The 25,050-nt window shown below is 37.9% G+C and overlaps 1 protein-coding gene across 1 annotated transcript in view; it reads right to left on the reverse strand.

Moving 5' to 3' along the window:
- LOC114134550 (leucine-rich repeat and fibronectin type-III domain-containing protein 2) overlaps window positions 1-24,635 on the reverse strand; it is a 137,575-nt gene extending 112,940 nt beyond the window's left edge. Inside the window, exon 1 of the mRNA XM_028001230.1 lies at window positions 23,724-24,635. The gene's annotated coding sequence lies outside the window, so the exon portion shown is untranslated. The remainder of the gene's footprint in view (window positions 1-23,723) is intronic.
- Window positions 24,636-25,050: the final 415 nt, after the last annotated feature.

A 25,050-nucleotide genomic window follows, 5' to 3' on the forward strand; every position in this document is an offset into this window, starting at 1 on the left:
CATGAATATAGAAACAACTTTACCAGTAGACTGATTAAATGAAGGAGAAATGAAATCTCATCATATTTTTTTCCCTGTACTTAAAAATAAAAAACATGACCTCCATTGAAGCGCAACATTCTTTCCAGCTGCCAGGATTTACAGAGGAATCTATAAAAATAAGAAAATATACTAACAGTCTAAACTGAGCAAAGGCATTAGTGTAATAGTTCTGCCTCCACTTTTTACTTCCAGGCATGTTCAGAATTGAAGAAGCCTTTTAGACGAGAGGTAAAAATAGATTCTTCAAGAAACAATCCTACAAACTCTAAAATTGAGGCAAATTATATTTAGAAGAATAATTATTTTCCATAGTTTGACTTTTATCACGTACGTGTTGAGGTTTTTTGTTGTTTGTTTCTTAATCTTTACCCGCTGTTCACAGGTTTTCACTTTCCAAATGGATTCTGAGTTAACAACAACAAGCTATATAGCTACTGCTGACCATTTCAAAGAGAGCCGTCTTTCTTCAATGAGGGATGGCAATGCTCTTTAGCTCACAGGGGAAGAAAAACAGAAAGATAAAATGGGAAGGGGAAGAAAATACTTTGAAACAGCATATTATAGCAAACTTTAAACCATACCTAAATATTGCAGCTCCAAGCACAACCAGGTTTTTTTTATGGTGGCCAGTACTTCTCCTAGCCCTATGACGTCTTCATATGATTTTTGCTTTTTCACTGATTTGAAGGCAATACATCAAAGACACAGAAGCACAGAGATGCATCATCCTTCAGTTGACCATCTACCATGTATGCCAGCTTTCCAACTAATAGCTCTATAGGAATCACATTGTCAGAGCTAAAATCCTATTTTCTGTCTGTCAAACTGTGTTACGTTTGATATTTTTCATAGGCCAGCTAAAGCTAAAGGAACAAATTGTAAACTGGGTCTATCTTACCCATACATGTCTGTGGATGTCTTCACAGACAGCTAAACTTTCGCCTTCCATCTTCTTCCAAGCTGACACCAGATGTACAGAAAGTTAGCCCCTCAGGGAGTTTCTAAAATCTTCTTCAGAAAAGTAGCTTGACTTGTGAACATCTTCTGAGTGAACAATGTGTGCAGAGCCTCAGGCTCTGACACTCAGACTGATGTGACAAATGTAACATTTGAAAGTGTTCCACTGTCAAACAGCTTCGCCATGCCCGGCAGCAAAAATTCATATGGATCATGTTAGATACTCAGCCCAGCTACGACCACTAAAACTTCATTTCTGATGTTCTAGGCGATGATTCAACTCATTTTAACAAACTTTAAAGGGACTGTAATTGTTTAATCAACAACAGCCACCGAGTTGCTTCATTATTTTTTGTTACTTATTAGCTTATAAGTTAATTAATTAGTTGTTGGTTAATTACTTTATTTCATAGACCAAAACAAAGTGGTATATTATCGTTACACAAAAAAATAACTTGTTTTCAACTTTTTTCTAATAAAAATCTGAAAAGTGCAGATTCCATATAATATGTGGCCGACAGATTTTTCATTTAAGAATTCAAGGCAGCTGATTGACAATATTTTAGGTCAATATTGATTTTGTCTTATTCCATTTTTTTTGTCTATTTTTTTTTTTTTTGATGTGATTCAAAATTTGCCAAAGTTTTCTCACATGAAACCTGTGTGTTAGTAGGCAATAGTGGAACCTAGTTGAACAAGTAACTTCATTTTCTTTCAGTAATTCTATTAAACTTGCACTGCACTTAATGTATGGCATGAATGACAATATGGAAACTAAAAAGGAATTGTGAAAATTTTAGGACACATTGAAAAGCTTCTTGTAGACCTGTAATATTAAGGCCAAAGTCGGCTGAGAAGTGCTGAGAAACTATTTCTTTTGTATGATTGTCAGTTTGTAGCACCATTTCTGTTTGGAGACATTCAAACAGAAATGGTTTCAGTCAGCCAACTGTGGGACTTTCTTGACTTGACCCCCAAAGTAAAATGAAGAGGCAGCTGAAAGCTTTCTTTCACTCTTCACTTGCACTCCAAGAGCACATGCGATCACTCCTGAATTAAACATCCACTGCTGAGCTTTTGCAAAGATCCCACAACAAGCTGCATCCAGCATACAAATCCCAGTCCAGGCATCTGTGTTTTCCCTCAAGACCCAGTTTATTCACCCATAATTCCTTTAACCTCAATTAGACATCTGCTGACTATGATACAGCACACAAAGGAACAAAAGTGTCTGCTCTATCAGAGTTGAATGCAGAGTCCCTGCCCTGGAGGTCTCCCATTCACTTCGAAGGTACAGTAAAAAAAAATAAAAAGCTGCAAAAAGCCTGTGCGCCTAAGTGCCCTTTGATGCTGCATGCGCACATGAAGCCTTTTCAAGCACAACCTGAGCTGATCAACTATTTTTATCTCACCATTGCAACCTTAAGCCATTCTATCATGCAGTCTGTCTGCAGGCAAACAGGAATCCAAACCAAACTTTGCTTAGATTTTTTGCTGACTTTGAATGTGAACCCTTAAGGAACTCCGTCTAGGCTGAGATTCAATCCTTACCCTTCCCCATTCATCCCTCTTAACCTCTGTGCTAAAGACCCACAGAGATGCCAACAGATTTGGACTTAGGCTCTTTTGTCCCATAATCTCTGAATGGCAAACTGTCAAACCAAAAAAGAATGATGGAAAAAATTAAGACAATACCTTTTTCTGACAAGCATTAACACAAACCTTTAATAAATATATACCACACTGACTTTGGTGTTAGATTATGGTAAATGGCCTGTACTTGTGGATCCCAAAGTATTTCACACTACATTCAATCATTCACCCACTGTCAACAAATTCACATTCTGATGGTGGCAAGCTACACTGTAGCCACAGCTGCCCTGGGGCAAACTAACAGAAGTGAGGCTGCCATGCACCGGCGTCACTGCACCTTCTCACCACCACCAGCAGGCAAAACAGGTGAAGAGTCTTCCAGGAAACACACCAAAATGAAACGGTTGTTATAGGACAAACTCCTGTCATCATCACCACTGTCACACCCTTATTTTGTTTGCTTTTATGAGATGTTGTTGGGCTATTACACATTTGTTTGAAGGGGCAATCTTCATACAATTCTTGAATATTTATTATGCTCTTTTAAAGGATGCAGATGATTGAATAAGGCAAATGCCTTGATTTGTTTGTACTTTAGGATGAGCTCAGACCGATGATCTAGCTGCAGATGTGAAGTCTCTGTTTTGGCATTTTGCCCTGCCAAAAGTGTGTGAGGAAGAAAGGACATCAGGGTTGAAGCTCAATTCGTTCAGGAATGCCAGAACTATTACAGCCTACTTCAAAAGACCTGCATTTCTTTAAATTTGATAGAATTTAAAGAAATGATATCAGGCAATGATACCAATTTCTGGGATATCAGAGAGCCTGGATAACAGACTGTTATTCTAACAAGTAATGGGATTTTGTTTTTACTTCACATCTAAATGCTTGTTTAGCTGTTTATAGTATGTTTACCCCTATTTCAATTTACATGGATAACAAAATAACATAAAGAGGCTATTGATTTACAGAGAGTTAGGAAGTCAATTAAGAATAAAGAACTTGTTAAAAACAGAAAAACCAGGAAAACATTCACTGAGTGAAGTGCTTAAAACTAAATACTTCCACAGGACTATACGGAAGCAGCTTTAAATCTTAAACCACTGCTTCACTCCTTTTATTAAAATTTCATACACATGAGATCTCAGATTTAGCAACAGCCCCAAGATATCATACCGTGGAGATACCGTTATAAGTCAGAAAATATTAGATTTATCTACCTTATTCATTCAAATTATTTTTTCTTCCCATATATCAAGCAAATCATCAACTTGGACTCTTTTGTTCAACCTGTCTTATTTTTCGTGTGCATTCATCATCGACATATTGATAAGAAAAAAAGTATTGAGGGGACAAAAATAGAACATAAAAAATAAGAAAAAAATCCTTCATTAAGAGGCAAAATGGATTAAAGAGCTGAAACTGAGAGCATAGAGAAGATGTGATCTAAAATATGCCACACATTGCGGAGAACTCCTATTTTGTTGTATTATTTAGTTGTAGGAGGAAAGACTAGGAGGGAGGGCAGATTGCAGTGAATTTTGATTCAGAAACAATTACAATGTTTTCATATCTCCCTTTCAATAGGTAGTTTAGTTCACACTTCATCAGACTTCAGTTCAATGCAGTTTACTTATGGAGCACCACTTCAACAAATATTACCTCAATTGACTTAAAAAATCTATTAAATCCAATATTACAGACAGATACAAAGTCAGTTACATGCATTTCAATTTGTGTCAACTGGATTAATTTTTTTTTAGTTAAAGGGGAAGAACACAGGAAAAAGTCATGCCCCTCTAAGAAAAAGAGAAATCAGGCAGCCAAGCAAGAAAAGAAAAGGGAGGAAGAGAAAATGAAGTGAGGGAAAGCAGCTAGTTCTTGGTTTGAAAAGAGAGATGAGCAGCAGCACACACAAGCAGCAGCAGTAGCAGAAATATCAGCAGGAGTTATCATTGAATAAAAGCTGCACATGAGCGCTAACGCATACAGTATTAATTACTATTACAATTCCATCTGCGTCAAATATATTACCACCAATTGTTTGACACAGAGATGTTATAGCCATCACTGTAAAATCGGTTTATTTTGATATGTTTACACCTTTGCAGGGAGTGATTATGTATTTAACATTAGTGGACTGCCTGTAATCTCTTGAGACTTACAAAACTCAGGCTTGGCAAGGCATAGTCTAGAAAATAGTTTCACAATTATATATATTTAACCCTTCAGTGCCTTTGTAAAATCGTAAAGTATCAGGATTCATAAAATAGAATGTCATGAGACATGACCGTCAGTTTGACCAGCAGCTGGTCCCTCATCATGTCCAGATGATAGCACTGAGGATGAAACATAAGGTGAGCTCATGTAGGTAGTTAAGATATTCAATTTGTTTTCTGCAAGTTAAGATGTTTCATGTCTAGCCATTTCACCTTTATTGTTCTGGAAACCTATTCGTAATATAGAGGCTCATATTTACTAATCTTGTCTAAAACCATAGGGAAAAAAATATCAATATTTCCTGGTTGAATTTGGGAAAGAAGGAAAAAACAAAACATACAACCAGAATGTTATCTGGTGCAGCTTTTATCAACTCCTAAAGTAATTGCAATAATGTGCATTACAAACCCTCAAGATTAATGTGCAAACTACGTTTTATCTCATGCAAAAAGTTGACCTTTAAGGTTTTTTAATCTGACTTTCATTTACATATATAGCCATTTTAAAGTATTAACAATTTATTTCTTCAACGGAATAAAAATAGATGTACTTGGGTCAATGTGGACATTATATTTTTTTTATAAATGATCTCTATATTTAGACAACTTAGACCAGTTTTTCAAAATGTGTTACATGTGTTATTTACAGCCACAAAATATATTGTAATCCCCCTGTTTTTGGTGGATTTTCAATGTAATTTCATCAACATGACACTAACATGCCTCATTATCTATCAGCTTGATGTGTCCAAATTGTATTTACAGTTTAAATCAATGGTTTGAGTTTAACTGATCCTTTTTTTGTGACGTCTAGCCTCTTGTGAAAAAACTCAAGAAGTTTAGATAAAGCCAGTCACAGTAAGAACAAGCTCCAAATAAAACTTTGGTCAGCACTCATGAGATAAAAAAAACAAAAAACAGTTTGCAAAGAAAGGACAGGTTATGAGCCTGTAAAGATGTGATGTTAACAGTGAGGCTCCGTCATTGTTTTTGCTACACGCTTTTCCAATCCACAGTACGTTCAATTATTTATAGCAGCCTACATCCTGACTGCAGTAGTTGGCAGACGATAGAGTGCTGGGCATGCTGAGAAACAGACAGATGACACAACTCTGCTTCTTGAAATACTCGACTCTCCGCTGCGGGACAGTCAAAGATGAGCAATTGGGATGAAAGACTCAGTTTTATTCCTAAAGTTTAACCTTGCTGTTGTAGGTGAGAGATTTCTTTATGGCCCAACAATGGCTTCAACAACTTTCTGAAAGTTCGCCGTTTCTTGTTAAATATTCGTAACAGTATGTTTAACGTTTGGCTATTATTTAGAACAACATGAAATAATTTGTATTTACAATGAAAACTATTACACAATGCAGTACACGTGTTTTGTGTGTTTAAAAAGTTTTATACTAAGAATAAAGTGTGAGAAGATAATTTGCTTCTCATTAATCAAACAGAAGTCGATAAGTACCGAGTGAGCACATCTCTAATTTAGGTATTAAATGTATTCATGATGATGGTAGAAGTAACATTGCTAAATTAGAAGTGGTTCCAGGTAAAGAGCTATTTAAAAGCACTCAACTGAGCCAAACCATCTCGCACAAAAAACCTGGCTGCATTGTCGTCGCTATTCAAAATCAATTCCTTACGTTTTGTGTACAGTTTATGTAATTTCACAGATTTATTCCCTTCAACCTTCTTTGGTACATTTAAGTGAGAGCATGTTGATTTTTTTTCTAGCCTGACCTACTCTTAACCTGATTAGTTGTTGCTGCCGTGCTGTCAGAGAAGACCTTGCAGAAGAAAAAACTGTCTCGTCAGCCCTTAAATATAAAATCTCTATCCTGCTTAAGCAGCTAAAATAAAGAGACCAGAAAACAAACATCCATGTTTATTCCAGTATCAGTCTGTTACTAGCCTGTAGTTCCAAATGAATATTTACTTGGCTTTCCCCTTTAAACTGTAGCTTAGATGTGCTGCTTGTTTTCCACATGACTACATGAAATGGTGTAATTGTGCTGTAATTAGCAATAATAAGATGCTGGCAAGCAAATTCTGGGATACAGGGAAACCTGCCAGAAGTGGAAAAAATAGGTGAGAGCTAAAATATTTGCATGCTTTGGGCCATTAATGATTGGTTTGTGCAACTTAAAATTCCAACAAAATAAAACACAAAAAATATGAATAAACTTCTAAGTATCTAGTCTAGAGTATTCTTGCTAATCCTTTCTCTTGAAATTGAGGTTGTGTATTGTGTGGACGTCTGTTCTCAGAGAGATGAACAGTTTTAATCAAAAATATAGTCAGACCCAGAGAAATATCTTAATGTTTTTAGTTTTTAAAAGAAAAACATACAAGAATAGAGATGCGTTTGCATAATCCCAAAGCAGAATGAGATCTCACTGATTAAATCTATTGCATGCTGAAGTAAGAGCTCATTCATGTTAATGGAGAAGATTAAAAGTCTTTATCTTTTCAGTCGGTAAAGACTGAAAAGGCTTTGCCGAAAACAGCAGAAGCTCAGAACTTCTCACCGGCCAATGTGAGCCTATGAGTAGTTGATAGTGACCACTTGTCCCAGGCTAAGAGTTATATTCCAGTAACAGCCTAACTAATACTGATCTCTTTATGCAAGTAGCCTGATCAAGATTCAGTCTTTGTTGACACGGAGACTGAAATCCACAGCTGTTCCTGTGGTCCTTTAGGTTGTAGGCTGCTATGTGTATCACTTCCAAGATGTGATACACATAGCAACAGCAACAGCACCAAAAGCAACACAGCACATTACTCTACTCAGATGCATGCAGGTCAAACATCATGGATCGGTTACCAGCACAATAATGAACAAAGATATGGAAGATTTGGACAGGGTCAAAGGTGACAGGGGGATTCTAATGTTGTTGTTAATGGGGAGCCCAATGTCTCCCAATGTACAGAAAACCCTTTCAAATGGCTGTAAATACTGTTCAGGTTCTGTGATTTTTAATATCAAAGTACATTAATAGTTTGTTGTGCAAGAGACCTTATTTCAGAAGCAATGTGCATATGATGACGCTCTAAAATTGTATTTCATAGGACCATGCTATTGTAATAAATCTGGTAATCTAAAAGCAAGAAAAGACTCAAACAAATTGACAGTCAAAAGAAAAAAAGTGTCTTCATCTACCATCTAAACATATGAGCCACCTGAGAAATGACAGTTTGAAAAAAGAAATGTGTAATAAACGTTGGATTGTTTTACTGACACTTTGGAGGCAAAGCAGCAACCAATGCAGCAGTGAATTATTTTGAAGCAAAAAAAAAACATCCAAAAAAAGCAGAGGGACTATGATAAGCAGTCAAAAAAAAATCCATAATTTATCTATTTTTCTGTTTCTAAATGTAGGGAATTCATCACACTCCATTTTATTATGTTTTCAATGATTCACTTGATATGCATTACATAAAACAACTATGAGAAACATATTGAACTGACACTAACTTTCTTGAACAGCAGTGAGTGTAACAGGAACTAATCAGTGAATAATGCTGGACCTGAGCTGAGCTTCACATACTCTGCATAATTCAGCTTCAATGAAAGACAAATTACTTCACCCAAAACTGTCACCTAATACTTCCACTCCAGTAAGTTGCTTCATCCCCTGCAAGCAATAACAGAGGTGTCTCCAACTGATTTTCAGAATCTGACTATAACAATACGTCACTCAGTCCATCAATCACATAACTCCGGATCTGCAGTGACATCACAGTAAATCTAACGATATCCATTTACTCCAACCATCGGGTCTACTGAACATTTCCCACATGTCTGTCATTAGACAGCAAGAAAATCTAAAATCAAACCTAGTCATAAGTATCTCTCAAATTCAAATACAAACTGGTCAAAATAAATCCTTAAAACACAGACTGAAAGAAAATGCAAATCTTTGGCACATTTGTGGATCTGACCAGTAAGTATTTATAAATCTTATTCAGACTTAATAAGATTTATGTTCTTACTGCATTCTGTAGTGTTACTATGCTACGGAAAATGCTCAGACTGCATAATGTGAACTGTGTTTTTTATAATATTGGCAGAGTAATGAGAAGATACTTTGAGCGAAAGACTAAACATTGAAATATGTTTACATCCGTTTCAAAGAAAGGGAAAGAAAACTGTCTATTAGAGTCAAACCTGCAAATGCCAATATCCAATTTGTCCAGAAAACACACAAATCAAAACAATCAATTTGAGTTTTACCACAAGTATTTAGTATTTCAAAGTTTCAAAGCATGCTGTCAAGACAGAAAAGTGCTAGTTTAGAAAATATTTTTTTAAGATTAAAAATACGACCAAATAGAAGGTTTTATAACTCATGCTTGACTCTTCAGCATTTATTATCTGCAGCAAAACACCCATGGAGGAATCTCCTCCCCAACACCCTCCAGACCTCTAAAAGGTGTTTGATGAAAATCAGTGAAAGGCTAACGAACAGCAGCAAGCACCGGGTTCGGCCACCAAATACACACACAGAGTCTTTGTGTGCGGAGCTGAATTGATAACTGTGGCATTTTGGCCAGTGTGGAGCGATCTGAATGGCCCTCTCTCTCCCCGGCGGGCTGCTCTGCTTCTGTTTAACATGCTCCATGCCTCTGGCATTTATGAATGGTTCAAATGACCTTTTTAAAAATTGGGTTGCATTTTGTTTATTCAGGGCCGGAAAAAAAAAAAGCATCTGAAGTAATTTAAAAATGGCAAAAATATGTGCTGGGGTTCAGTCTGCCACATTCTTTCACATTTTTTGGTAGGGAAGGAACTTGTTATTCACTGCATAATGAATCAGGACCCCACACTGGTGACATCTCATTTAACTCCCAGACATTTAGCTTCACATGAATGAGAAACCATCAGCTGAGAGATGTTACATTTGTGACCACATTCCTTTCAAACTTGTGTGAAGTGTGTAAACATTGTCACAGAGAGGAAAATTCAAAGCACTAATGTGTTCATGTAATAATGGAGATAATGTTCTTCAAAAGAATGAAGATTTTCTCACAGTGAGAGAAATAAAAGATCTCCTGCTGTATCAAATGAGGAGTAAGTCTATGATTAGGAGTCAAATGAGTTTCCTTAGGCGCAGAACAAGCTTGATTACCTGCATTAATGGGAATTAGTGGTGTTAATGGAAATGGAAAGAAGTGCATGGACTGAAATTGGTCTTTGGCTAGGAAACAGCAAATTATGTATTTTAAGTGCTGCTAGTAAAAGGTTAGATCACTTTCTCACTTTTTCATAAAAGAAAAGAAAAAAAAAAACTACTTATGATCTACAACAGTTCAGAGTATGTGGGAGTGTGTACATAAATACTGACATTTCAAACCAACGGACACATGTAATCTCAATATTTTTCTGAGAAACATAACCGGATCTGAAAAGGCAAAAGGCCACCTTTATAATGACAAAACCAAGCAGAATCCCCACACCCATAGGAATCTCTGCATTCAATACTGTGTTCAAGCCCACTTAATCCCTCATATACAGTGAACCCTCGTTATAACACGGTTCACCTTTCACAGTCTTTGCTGCTTCGCGGATTTTTTGTGTAGTTTTTTTTTCCACAGTGCATTGTGTTCTGCGTCCTGATTGGCTAAACAGTCTCTGCGCTTCTTCTCTACCTGTGTGCCAATAACATTACGGTATTTAAATATATGTAATACAGCTTGGCAAATTTTGGCAAATATTTTTTGCCCAGAAGAAAAGAGAGCAACAACAACTACCGATAATTACGTTCTTCTCTTGAAAAATCACACCTGCACCACAGGCTTCAGAAGAAAAAGACACTACAAAGCAGAGTGAGGCCACAGCGTCACAGTCAGAGGCACAATGAAATACGCTAGTCACAATTTGTCCTACTGTACTTCGTATTAATGATTAAAATGATTATTTTACTGTAGTAAGAAAGTGTTCTATTTGTTTAGAAAATGCTTGGGCCTGAAAACAGATTTTGTTCTTTGGATTCAATGTAGAATATTTAATTATGCTGTATAATAATTGTAAAAAACTTCTTCACTGATTTCGCCTATCACGGGTTCTTTTCGGAATGCAACCCCGCGAAAAATGAGGGTTCACTGTAATATTGCACAAGTAATATTGTCAAGAATCTTTGACAACTCTCCAGCTATGCGCTTGTCTCTTTAGCTCATCCTGCAAGTTTTACAGGACCTTGGGACTGAAAGGGCCAAAGAAAATACTGATTTTATGTTTGAAAGATTTCTCTGTTGATTTGGACATTTGTTTTGGATTATTATCCCAGTGAACGATCCTCTTAAGACCCATTTTCAACTCTCCTTCAAAAACAGATCAATTTGTATTTGAATTCTTTTTACAATTCAAAGAGTCCATGATTCTCTGTGCTCAAAGAAGATTCCCAGGATCTTTTGCAGAGAAACACAGCCCACAGTATCACAGGCACTTTACAATGTTTAACTTCTGGATTGCAGAGACTGTTGCAGCTGTTACAGATAAATACAGAAAGCTTCACCTGCTCCTCCTCTGCATGTCTCAGACACAGTGCCTGACCCTGGGAACCATCAGGAGGGGAGTTCACTTCAAATAGGTAGGCTTTGTTTTCCTTTTTTATTATATAGTGTAATTTGTGACAAATAGGCTTGTGTGTGTGGGAATATGCCGTATCATAAGTGTTGGGCATTGTTTGAGTCAGATATATTGTTTTTTGCACCATTTGAGACTTGCAGTACAAAAGTATACAAACTAAAGTTGGACTCTGAAAACTAAAACTGCACAATGTACAAAAAATACACATGGATAAGAAAATGCACTTATTGTATTTCTTCAGAAAATCACCTGAACTGAGATTAATATGTCTTTGTAAGATTCTGATACATTAATTCACCATATTTGAGTTCTTTGGCACTACAGCAGTGGGTTTATTTTAAGAAAACACATCAAACACCCTGCTTTCAGAATAAAATCCAAAAATACATCAGTAAGAGAACTGCAGAGCCACACAAGCCTGATTCTTTAAGTTTGACTTCCAGATGTACAAAGGTGCCACATTCATAACAATAACATGTGTTTATTAACACCATTGCAATGCCCAGCCATCATATGTTCAAGAAGGACAAAAATTCTGTGTCAGAGAAAAACATACTTTGGAGTAAATTTTGCACTACAGCCAGACAGAAGCAGAAGACTTTGAAAATATGCTGGTCAAAATAAACTACGTAGTTGTGTTAGTAAACTTGTCAAGAGTCCCGTCTCTCAGAAGCCTCTCAGAAAAGAACAACAACAACATAATCCAAGTGTATAATAAGAAGCCAGACTACAGTTTGTAAATTCTCTCAGATAGAAAAACCTTGATTTTCTTTTAAAATATGCATTGTGGTCTGATGAAACAAAAATTTCAGTGTTTGGCCATAATGTTCATTGTTACATTTGGAAGGAAATGTTAGAAAATGTACAACTATGGCAGCATCAGGCTGTGTGGAGGTTCTGCTGCACTTTACAAAAATAGCACATTATGAAGAAAGAACTTGGAACAACATGTCAACACGTTAAGTTTTGAGCTCAAGCTGGTCTTCCAAATGGACAGTGACTCTAATTATCAGGTAGTAGCAGATTGCCTTAAGGAAAGTTAATGTTTTAAAGCAGCAATTATAAAACGCTAATCTCAGTTTTACAGAAGGCGTATTTGTGAACTGAAATGGTGCGTGCAAGCAACACGGCCAGCAAACTTGACACCAGTTTTGTCAAGAAGAACGTACCAAAAATATAGAGAACTATTGTGAGAAGCTTTTGGAAGGAGAGTCAAAATTCTTTACACAAATTGTGTAGTTTATAAAGCAATTTGACCAAATATTATGTTTGTAAACACCTACATTGGAAGAATAATCTCTAAAAATAATTGTTCTGGTAGTTGTTCTATTTGGAAGAGTCCTAAAGCAGTAATCCTCAACTATGAAACAAAATTTGCATTTTCAAATAAGAAATATAAATATCTGGCTCCATAAATACAAGCTTATATACACAGATGTAATTTAAAACACTTTTTTATAAACAATAATATCTCATAGATGTAAAGTGGAATATTTTGTGATGACAGACACAATTAAAATCCACTCGGAAAGTCTCAGTTGAAAAGCGACCCAAATGACATTTAAAATATAGAAATGAAAACTTTGAAATTATGTCTCCTAATGTTTTTAATCCTATTAAAACACGACAAAATCATTATTTTCACAGGCCTGTGTTCTTAAGGCAGGATGACTGCTTCCGTCAAAGTAAACTTCACCCTCCCTGATTAAACAGATCCCTATTAAGCAGACTCTTTAAATGTCAGTCAGCCTGGCTCCACTACTGATGGGCTCTTGCTGTGCAAAACACAAAGCCCACCCAACAAAGAACATTGACTTTTTTTTTCTTTTCTCACGAGTTACAAGCCTCAACTGCGTCAGGCGCTTTCCTGCGTTCAATTACATCCTGCGACTGCTCGTTGTCTGAGGCTCACACATTAAGAACTCCTTCTGCAGCTGTGGGTGTGTGTTTGGAGAGCCTGACTGACACTGTTCACTGCATGCTGATTAAAGTGACAAAGCAGATCTGCAATCTGGGAGGCTGAACCAGGGAGAGTAAATACTGGCAGACAGGTTTCAGCTGCAGTCAGTGTGAGCTCTGATTGATCAAACGTAACCCTGTTTAAAAGCAAACTGAGCTTTTTACAAGTTCTGGACGGGTCTGTGGCAAGAGAGGAAGTGACAGCTAGAAATTCTTCATTTTAACTTCTTTGGAGTGGAATTTTATTGCTCTACGATGGGCAGCCTGAACTCCTGTCAGTTTGAGTTTAAAGCTTAGTAAGACCAGCTGCATGTTTTCAAGTCTGCATATTTAGCACATTTGTCATATCTGTTATTGTTAAACCATGCAAGGCGTTCAAAGGTTTTCAGATGCACTCAATAAATAAATTCAACCTGCCATTTGTCAAATTTAGGTGTAAAATGGTTATTTTCTAATAAAGCTTGTGCAAGAATTTTAGCATGACAATAGAAATCTGTAGATCAGAAGATTCACTGAATATCAACAAATCTGGGAATTTTTCTGCTGAGGGTTGAATGGAAACAGGTGAAGATATGAAGAGCTAGAAGCAAACAAGATGACTAATGAAAGTAGCCCGTTTGTTACAAATATTCCTCACAAGAAAATGTACATTTTGTACAACAACACAGAATAAAGTAATTTAAATGTTACCCAAACTGAATGAAATGAACAAACAAGCAATTAAAAAGCTTCACTAAAGGAATGTATGTGGATACGGTAGTGGGGGAATGTGAACCTTTGCAGTCAGACAAGGACAACACTTAGCAAACCCATCAACGGAGCAATCATCTGGGAGGACATGAGAGGAGAACAGTGAGATTAAAAGACCAGCTATCAATTCATCAAAGCGGCTGCTGTGAGGGAATTCCAACTTTAAGGCAAAATGGGGACATTTTCTGCCTAATGACAGCAATTTATAAAAGCGAACAGACAACTTTGAAATTGGGATCTTGAGTTATAATGAATCTTTGAAAACTGTGACTTTGGGAGTTTTTAGTTGTTGATGATGCTGTTGTTGCACTAAAATGGGCTTTTACCTCCAGAGAGTTCCAGGAAAAAGGAACTTCACAGGTCTGTACTTTCAATGCTCAAGGACACGGTGAAGAAAATCGAACTCAGCAGGAGAACAGCTTCTCCAGCAGCTTTATGAGCAGAATATCAAATTTCTTGTCTTTTGGTTTCTTTTTTCTTTTTTTGCAGAAGCGTCTCTGCAGAAGCATAAGAACAATCTACTTGATGCATGAGCAATCGACCTTTTAAACCCACTACAGGTGAGGTTGTCATGAATAAGTGCGACTGCTCTATGTTTGACCACAGAACCTGAATGCAGACCAGTGATTTTCCTCCTGGTTGCCCGGTCACAGCGGCCTTGTTTGTTTGTACCCCCCCCTGAATACTTCCTTATTTTGCTCAAGAAGAAAAGCTTTTCTGGCTCTTTTCTAAATTATAGCATTTTCACAGTGGTGACATCCCTGCAGAGCCTGAATGTTATCGCTCCTCTGCGGCGTGAGCAGCTCTCCGTTTAGGATCTGTTTTCTCAGCTACCTTGGAGGCCCCGCCGCACACGAGAGAGGAAGATGATACTTTTGTCATGTTCTCTGACAACTTCACTAAGCCTGTTTTTTTTTCTCTCTTCATGCTGAAAGTGAATGAGGGACATAGAGATGAATGGAGATGAGAAGAGCCATATAGACGGAGGACATTTAAGGGGCGTAAGTGAAAATGTAAATGACTGCATTGTGGGGGAACCATCAGGTGTTCCCTTCATATTAACTCTAACACAGTTTAATTGCCAGCCGTGTTTAATGCAAGCCAGAGGTGGAAGCAGACAGCAGTGGATTAATCTAAATGACATCGAAGTGTCCTCCGGTGAAGACCCCACAAGAAGCAAACAAATCAAACAGGATCTACTCCACCAGTGTGTAATGTGTGCAGCAAGTATACAATATTAAGAACAAGGAAACCTTGATACTAGTAGAGGCCAGCTACTGGTCTGGACAATGATTAGCTTTAAATTAAATAGCTGTTGAAGGCAAATGACAAGGCGACTTGTTCAACTCTGGGCAAAGATCATGACACCAAAAGAGTGCTGAGTCTTGAGTATGATTGTTTTCCATTATCACCTTCTACAATGATGCTGTTCAAGATGTCTGTGGCTTCTCACTCTTGCTTTGGAGAATTATACTTATGAAAGGCATAGCCTGCCCCCATTGTGCTCATAAGAATGATGACTGAGAAGGCTGTAAACAGTAATGTTGTGTATTTTATTTCAAAATATATTTCCAGGAGAAACCTTAGGAGCACACTTTATTAAATTCATGCCTTTTGGAGTATTTTGTTTGCCTACAAAGTGGTAATTTTTGCTTTCTGGGAAAGGTGTGTCCCTCCTGGCTTTCTGTCAGCCAGTTGCAAGTTGGGAAATCACTTGGCTTTGGCTCCTTGTTGTGCTCAATGACAAGACTAATGTTATCCCTAAAAGCTGGTAACAATCTATTGTTGCATTCAAACACCATAAAGTCTCTTTCAAATGTATTAATTCCCCCTGAACTGAGTACATATTTTACAACCACAAAGCTCAATCTGTTTTATTTAGATTTTCTGTGATATACCAATAAAACAAAACATGTAATATACCAAAAATAATAATAAAGTTAAATAAAAAGTACACGTTTGTCAACATTTTTAGAAAATAAAAAGTAAATATGTTATGTGCATCCAGTCCTTTTTAGCCTTATTAACATCCAGACCAACTGATTAGCTTCAGATGTCGTGTATTTAACAAGCAGACGTTACCTGTTTCTGTGAAAGCAGACAGGACATGGGGTAAGGTTGTGAAGAAATTTAAAGCAGGGTTGGATTATTCTTCTTTGAAATTCCAGAGGGAATTTGTTGAGATGGAATAAATCAATCTCTAAAATCTTTGGGCTTAAGAACTGTGGCCCTGAAAAATCCCTCGTTGTTGAAGACTTCAAAGTCTCAGAGTATCTGCAAGAAATTAGAAGGAATTTTAAAGAATATTTATTCCTGAAGGCTAGACTTGAAATGACTAAATATTATATGAATAATAATTGAGCTATATTTTACTCGGTTCCCCTGGGTCAGTACCTTCGTACTTTAGCTTTAGCTTTCACTAAAATTACAGCAGAAAAGTATGTCTCTACCAGATGTGCATGACTACAGTCGGAATCTTTTTCTCCATTCTTCTTTACAAACTAACACAAACTCAATGTTAGATTTGATGTACAGCACCTGAGTTATCACTTTTCAAGACTTGCACAGATTCTCAATTAGGTATAAATTTCGCAAATGCTTTAATCTAAACCATTCCATAATAGCTGTGGCTGTATGTTTGGTTACCATAAAGTTGGAAGGTAAACCTCCATCACCAGTTTCTGGCAGTGTTTTGCAGGTCTTCTTCCCAGATTGTCCGTCATTTAGCTCCATCCACCTTCTGATCAACTCTTACCATTTTCCCTGTCCCACTCTTTCATGAAGGTAAGATTTTTCAAGTGCACATTAAAGTAGTTACCCTGTCGACTGATCCTCCCACCTGATTTATTCCTCTCCTCCAGAATTACCATAGGTTGCTCGGTTGCCTCTGCCTTTAAAGCTGTCTGTGTTCAGCTTGTCCGCTAAGGTGGATGGCCGTGTCTTGGTACATTTGCAGTAGAGGTGGATTCTTTCTATTTACACCAATGTTTAAAAAAATAATAAAAATAAAATAAAAAACTCCCAGGCCTCCAAAAGACAGGAGCATTCACACAGAGAGCTAAGTTAAGTTGACCCTATTTACACAATGTTTTTCAGTTTTCTTATATATATATATAATGATTTTCTTAATACACTTTAAATAACAAGTAAACAGAAATGTTGCATTTGGTGTCTTAAAATGCCGCAGTTTGACTCGATTATAAATTCCAAGAAATGAAAAAAGAGACAGATGTGTGGAGAAAAGCAGCAGCTTTAGCAGAACGGTTTCTGTCAAAAACAGTTTTAGCTAATCACCCCTCACTGGCTTCTACGTTGGCAGACGTTTCTGCCACCTTTCTCCTCCAAGGCTGTGATCCATGAAGCCTGTGAGTTGTAAATTATTGTAACAGGCAGCGGTACATTACACCTTGAGTTTGCTGACAGGAAGCCAAGCCTCAGTCAACGAGGAAATGGTTGAAATAAACGCTCAGAGGACGACAGTCCTTACAAACTTTAAAGTGGCACAAAATACGGTATGCTTTAAATGCAAACAAAGGGAACATAATGTCAGGTTTTCTACAGTCTATATTTGTGCTTGGACCTTCATTCTAAGCAGCTTGCAGGCTTTTAAAATCTAAAAGTTGGTTGAAATCCAGCTGGAGTGGGCTGCAACTGCTGACTAAGATAAATGATCCTGCCATTACCTGATGGGCACCACTGTGCTCAAAAGTGCAGCAGCAACAACAGCAAAGCAGTCATGTGGGAGGAGAGCAAGAGGTCACAGTAGGGCGGGCTCTGCTGAAGTTGGAAATTAAACAGAATAAAACATATGAAACCCAAAAGGTGAATTTGGTCCTCTGTAACCTGACCATGTGGTGTTGTTTTCCCTCCTAATGTATTTAAAGTGCTTAGCTGTGATGGTAGCAAGAGCTTGAGCCCCAGACATGCTGGTTCCAGCAGAAAACGACTAAACGCTCTCGTGTTTCACATCCACTGCCGTCTGTGTCCCCACAGTCACGCTGCTGGTCAGTGAGCTGTGGCAAAGTGGCGTTCCAACTTCTGCTTCACAAAAGGGAGGAAGCTCCCGGAGGTCGTCTCCAAAGCGCCACGCCGGCTCGGCCCTCCAAAACCCGGAGCTCGCTTTGATTCACTCTGGAGCGAAAAGCTTCCTGCTGCAACGGTTAGAGCAGGAAGTAGATCAAAGCACAGCCAGATCAGCAGCGAGGCCACCTGAATGAAATGCACGCAGGTGGATGCAAACAAGATATTAATCTAATACCTGAAATGTATCTGCACCTTATCATCTGTTTGCTGAGACAGGAAGCACAAGTTTATCTCAGTACATACCATGTTTTTTCCACCTACATCAGGTGAACATAAGTAGAACATTATTACTCAGCATTATAAAGAAGGTTTGCCTTGTTTAAGCCTCAGACATTTAGTTTTCTGTGCTCCTGAGTGTTGACGTGAAAGTGAACCTCACAGTGACATCAAAAGAGCTATTTTGAGGCAATCATTAAATAGGTACTAGCAGCTTGAGTCATTTAAAACAACTGCAAGCTCACCCTTAAAGCAGACTGCAAGATGCTACAAGAAGTCTCAGAAAAGCTTAAAATGTCATCACAGCATGTGAGATTTTATAAACACAATGCAATCTTATGCATTTCTATTCCAGTTATTATGTTTTAGTAGTCAAAATATTCTTCTGCTTATGAAGTCTTGAATTTTCTGATTTGATTGTTGCTGCTTGATTGCTTGATCATTCTTTTGTTTTACTTTTTCATACAGTTCACTATACAGTATAAAGGAGTTTGTAAATGAAATCTAATTGATTTTGATTAGTCACGGGATGATGGTCACTTCTGTTAACTACATTACTGTAGCATCGTGCTCAAATGATGTAAAGCAAATGAATAGCAAGTTATAATTGCTAGTTATTGCTGTGAAAATTACATTTGCTTTACCTTTTCGCTCAGTCTCACCATTCTAACACCATTGGGATGTGACTGAAACCACATGAAAGCAGAGCTATAGATGACTCTGAAAAGACTTCAGGGTTGCTGCTTTCAATTTCAGCTAGTAGGAAGCTACAGATCCCACACTTGAGTCTTTGGAGGCAGCTGGTGAAACAAAAAATAAATACAAGAAAAAAGGAGCAGCCTTTTTTATGCTGAAAACTACTATTCAAATCCTCCTTTTCTAAACCTCCACACTTGACGTTCCTTTGTCTTTCTGAATATGCGAGTAAGTATTTCTTACTGCAGTAAAACACTCAGGATTTCCTTGAAGAACTGAAATGCATGAACTGTTGGGACAAACTGCTCATGTGCTCGCAACTGAATTACTTTGACAAAAAATATCAAAATCTACTACATTTTTACCACAACTTCTAATTTTAGTCAAAAAAGCCAGAAGCCATAGCTGAATTATTAAAAGTAAAAAAGAAAATTAGCCATTGAAGAATGTATTCTGAACACCAAGACCAAAATGTTAATTCAAAAATGTTTATAAATGTTTAGCCAATAACAATGTTCATTTTGGCTTGGTTTTTCATAAAGAAAAAGAACATAATGAAATGTATAAAAATTAGCGGTTGCAATGTGAAAAAAATGTGAAAACAATCCCATTTCACTGATACCTTTGCAAGGCACTGTGAATATTCAAGTCCTCAAATTTGTATCATAGCAGTTTAAAAGAGGGGTAGGAAAAAGAAGAATGCATGTGAGGTTTCCACCCTGGCAGCTGATGCTGCACATATGCAGCAGCAGGGCCACAGTTGCAGGCACAAACACAAACAAAAGACCAACTCGGCGACAACTGCAGCAATAATTCAACAGGAAAATGTGTCCCTGTAATTCATGGCAATTTGAGGTGAGAAACTATGATAAAAATGCTCTGCAGCTGCGCTCTATTCCCAGATTAGCTTTACTGTAAATCCATCATTACTCTCTGGATCAAATGTATTTGACTGGCTGCATGTTAGAGCCTCACAACCTTTCATTTTGGATTTATTTGTGTGTTTTCAATCCTTTTCAAACAATTCTGCCACGGAAGGTGAGTAAAGATTTGCATCTCTCTGTGCTTCGACGCTAAATCCCTATTTATTCCTTGTTTCATTTTTGAACTTAATTTTTCTCCTTCAGGCCAAGAACTGAACCCAAATTGATCTCTTTCAAAGTTCAGTGGAACAGCCTCCGCTACATCTCCCTGCCACTTGTCGCTGTGTAATTTCCATTGCAAAACAACAACTTTCCAACATTCATCGGGAGCTTTCTGTACATGCCAAGCTGCTCCCCGAGGTAAAACTGCCCTACTTCTCTCAGTGTCCTCTGCATCCATCTGCCGCACCCGTAAATTGCGTTCGCCTGCAATCGCAGGTTACCTCATCTGTCAAAGCGGCCCTATCAATTTCAGCGAGCGGCCTCAACAGAAGGCATTAACCCTCCAGCGTCATCCTGGCATCTAGCACTGAGAGACAAACGCCACTGATACCGCCATATCAGATGAGCAGAGCTGACACTAATGTTGTGACTGTTTGTGGTGAGCAGCGTGAATAACAATGAATGCAGAGTAAGAATTAATTAATGTCTCGCTCATGTGGCTCCCTGGCAAAAACAACATGATTATCTACTTTAAGGGGCACAATAAGCTGTATTTAGTTAACTGAAACAGAAACATTTGAATTTAACACAAATTGGTTGTTTTTGTTGCCAATCGTGAAGATGTAATAAAACCAAATTAAATTCACTTAAACGTGTTTAGTTATATTTACTGGCTGAAAGTGTTGATGTCAACATAGAATCATATAAATGCAATGTGATTGAGGTCCCTGGTTGTGTTGTATTAAAGTAGGGATTAGATAAAGCCAAAGGCCCTATTCACTTTATCTGCTCACACTATCAATGCTATATGTAATTTCCTTGAGACATAATTAAGATGATTTTGTCTTATGAGTAGTTAATATATGGAGCATCTGATATTTGTTGTCAATATATTTTAACTGTTAATTTTTGTCATTTCACATGATATTGTGGGACATTGGGACATTTCGTCAGAGTTTACTTAATCCAGAGGAGTTCTGCTTGTCTCTGTTGTTTTTAATGTGATGGACATGGCAGAACTGAATCCAAAACATGAACAAAACAACTTTCCAACACTCATCGGAAAGTTGGAAAAAGTATCGTATAAGGTTTAAAGAAAGAATTTTTGGACACCACCATTGTGTAGGTTTTTAGATCAACTACAATAACTTCATATTTTCATGTGATAAATATAGAAGTTATCTATTCTGAAATTCTACTTTTTAAAAATAAAATATGATAATAGTTTGAGATGTCAGAATAAATTTTAAATCATAACCACTGAAATTAGGATCAAGTTTCTAAAAAAAAAACAAAAACAAAAAACAGATATTTTAATTCACAAGGGTCAGCAAAGCCAAAACATGTTTTCTTTTCCAATATTGAATTTTCCTAATAATTTTTAGATATGTAACTAAACAACTCATTCCCATACAGGTCCTGAGATAAACATCCAATTATGTACCATTTAGCAGCTTGAGGTACATAGCAAAAATATTTAGCTCCTAAGTACACATTTATCTTTTAAATTATCTTTTAATTATCTTTTAAACCATTTCTGACATCACCTTTACTCATAGGTTTGCATGTGTAGCAATTGTACATATCTGCATGGCAAATATAGCAAAGTATTTAGCAACTAGCATAACATTTGCCAACAAAATATTTCCCAATATACCATAACTTGGACTTGACTGAACCTCAACGCACATAATTAAGAAAATCTTTCATGAACAGTTCCAGTGACTGACCTTAGAGGTTTACACCATCATGTAAACCTATATCATGCAGGGGATTGTATGGCATTGAGTACCTGCAAAGTTAGATGTTTCTCAAGGGCCAGAACAGACCTTAGCAGATTCATATATTTTGGCGAATTTACTGACATATCTGAATTTTAATGAAACCGCCTCTTTGGCCTATATTTCGCAAAATAACTCTATGGTTTGTTTTTGTGCTAATCTAACAATTTGCAGTCAACTTAATGTTGCTTCAAGCTTTAAAATCTATATTTTGTGTGCCACTGAATTATCAGCAAGCTGAATGCTGAATATAAACAAATTCAATGGAGATGATGGATAGCTGAAGCCTTCCTGTCTGGAAAACTGTCATGTCACCTAACGTGAGTAATCTAGTTTGAGAACTTGGTCTTAGCAAAACAAAAACGAGACTAAAGTAAAAGTAGCTTCACAGGAACTTCTTGTTTCCTGAGGGAATTCCTTTCATGTTGAGCAAATAATAATAATGAAAACCTTGGGGGAATATAGCAAATATTGTCACCTAAAAAGGCAGGAAAAAAAGCTGATTAAATAAAATTGAAAGCTTCAAAATACTCAATAGGGGTCCAACATTGTTGCTGAGAAAGAACTAGAAAGTGGAAGTTCAATTCAAATATTCAGTGGCAAAGTGTTTAATTTTTCCAGCAACATATTAAATGGCAAAGACAGGGCGAGTGAGCTTGAAAAGTACATGCTATAGAGGTGGATATTAATAAAGCCAGAGGAGATTAATGTCTTGGACTGACACTGAACTAAAACAACTGGTGAGCTGTTTCTCCTCTATTCTCTTTGCTCTCTTTTGCTTCTGCAAATTAACACGAGGCTGAATATATAAGTATATATTGTATATATACAAGTAGTTATAGAGAGAGAAAGAGAGAGAGAGGAACGCACCTGCCACTGAGTCACTGTAGTGTTTTCATGAGTACAGTGACTTTGCTTGAATAAAAGCTTATGCTTAAAATATGATGGCAGTTTAGAAAGGGGGTAAACAGCCAAGCAAGTGCCGATTAAAAAAAAGCCCCCCACTGTGGGAGTGGAAACGCTGCCTCCTGCGGCAGTTGGACTTGTGTGCGCTGTCCACGGTGCTGAACTGCATGCACAGTCCGACCGGCTGGTCTCCACCTCCGGACACCGATTTCTCACTGCGACTCCGCGACTGCTATGTAATCCACAAGAGGGTGGTGATTACAGAAGGTGGTGGAGTTAGTGCCTCATGGCGGCCATAGAGCCCGCTAACCTCAAACACACACACAAGCTTATAAATAGCTGCGTTTGCTTGTACATGCACGAGCCAATATTTTTCTTAGGATGTCAAGGGAATTTTGCAATAAAATCCCCTCTCTCACACACACACGCACACACACACGCCTCCATTCGTACAACTTGGGGAGAGTTTATTACGAAGCTTTGTGAATTACAAGGGGACATTTTGGGAGAGAAAAAAAAATCTCATAAACAGACTTAATCGACGCTACTCTCCTGCGTGCACACACAACCACAAATGTGTCTTCGGATGTACATTTTTAATTCAATTAAATGTCCAACTGAGAGGTCCAGCAGCTCTTCGCTGGTCAGGTTACTTTCTGTGAGAAGCAGTAATTGTCCGAAGACTGAGCCACCCTTCATCCAATAAACACCTCACCTTGCCTTTGTGTAGGCTCCTGCACAAATGTAAACTGACTCTTCATGATCACCGTGCATGCAGCAGACGAAGAACAAACATGAAACAAAACAGATCTAATCTCTGGGGGCTTTTGATGTTATTTCTTACCTGCACCGGCGGATAATGATCCATTATGTGCCAAACACATAACTCCTTTTTTCCCCCCTTCCCAAGGTTTGAGCCTTACAGCCGCTCCCTTTCCATTCCTCCACTAATTCCAGAAGAACCGCAAAACCAGGCGCCCGCCGACCGCATATCGCTCCTTCTCTCGCTCTAGACGAGTTTTTTTCCCTCCCCGCACCAGCAGATGCTGCGTTAAATCTGCGCTTTTTTAGCCGGAAGCCAAGCTGCGACATGGAGCTTCACAGCATTCTTTTTGTAGTAAAAAATAACCAGCTCGCTGCAGTTGTCTGTGTATTTCCTCGCCGGAAAAGTCGCTACATTCGCACAAACAGGTCTCCCCCCTGTCTGCTCTTCGCTAATCGAATCCTCGTCCTTGGAATGGTTGCAATATCCAAAGTAGTTATCCGAACAGAAAGCAGGAATTCTTTCAAAAAGAGACGAAAAAAATCCAAAACAAAGTTGAGAGTTTATCTCTTAATATTTCAGAGGCGACTTGCTCGTCCGGAGAGCGCGTAGATGGAGTAGATGTAGAGTCTCTGTGCCGGAAAGGCTGCAATAGAACAACAAAACACCCTAGATGGCACAAACAGCACGAAGCATCCCGGAGCCCACCGAGAGGAGAACCAGCAGGGGTGTAAAAGGAGCAGGTCAGCCAGAAACTCAGCTCCTGTGCGCATACACTAACATAGGGGGAAAAAAAAAAGTGGGGCGTTGATTGTGCTTAATGAGCTACTTTGGCAACGTCCACAGGGAACCGAACGGTCTGCAGCGGATTAAGGACCTACCTGGGATTACCTTGTGTTTAGCGCCTGTTTAGCCTATCAGAGCTGTTGGACGGACTTGTATATATGTGTCAGTACGGGCAAATGGGTTTGCGCTGTCAGTCCTGTGGTAGATGTGCCATCTAGGAAAGGCGCAGTTCATGAGCTGTTCTCTCGGAATAACTATATAGTACAATGGCCAAAGGCATTCATGTCCCGTGAACCATTTCCCTCTTTGTCACACAACAACCACACATTTCAACCAAATTAATATCATTTTAGGGCAACATAATGTAAAACATGTCTGCAAAGTGAGAGATAAAAGATTTTTTTTTTTTTTTTTCACAAATAAAAATCTAACTTATATTTTAGATTTATTTCTGGCCCCTGATTTCATAGATTACAGAACTATTGGCTACTGTAAATACAGCTCCACATATTTTGGGGGTATGTCTGAGCTTCGCACTTCAAAAGGACTGTAAAATAGCTCATGCTCTGTTGGATTGGATGGAGATAAAGTCTGTTAAGTCTTGCACAAATTCTTATTTGTA

The sequence above is a fragment of the Xiphophorus couchianus genome, chromosome 19 (genome assembly GCF_001444195.1).
Source record: "Xiphophorus couchianus chromosome 19, X_couchianus-1.0, whole genome shotgun sequence".
In the NCBI taxonomy this organism is placed as follows: Eukaryota; Metazoa; Chordata; class Actinopteri; order Cyprinodontiformes; family Poeciliidae; genus Xiphophorus; species Xiphophorus couchianus.